We start from the raw sequence: 212 nt of genomic DNA, 5'->3' as shown, positions 1-212 counted from the left end.
GTGTGTGTGTGTATCACACAGAACATCCCAAACCATCCTATTCAACTATACACCCACTTCCCAGATAGCACCCTCCCCCAACTAGAGCCCTTATACTCTGATATCCCAGCTACTGTCTGCTGTGTTGTCAGCACCTCCAGCCATTCCCCACTACTTGCCCTTCTGGTGAATCTAGTCAGCCTATCTAGAGGTCTTTGTTTTAGGAAGGTCAG

The sequence above is a fragment of the Nannospalax galili genome, unplaced genomic scaffold, assembly GCF_000622305.1.
Source record: "Nannospalax galili isolate Female #2095 unplaced genomic scaffold, S.galili_v1.0 scaffold841, whole genome shotgun sequence".
Taxonomy (NCBI): Eukaryota; Metazoa; Chordata; class Mammalia; order Rodentia; family Spalacidae; genus Nannospalax; species Nannospalax galili.
Note: the sequence above shows the minus strand (reverse complement) of the source record.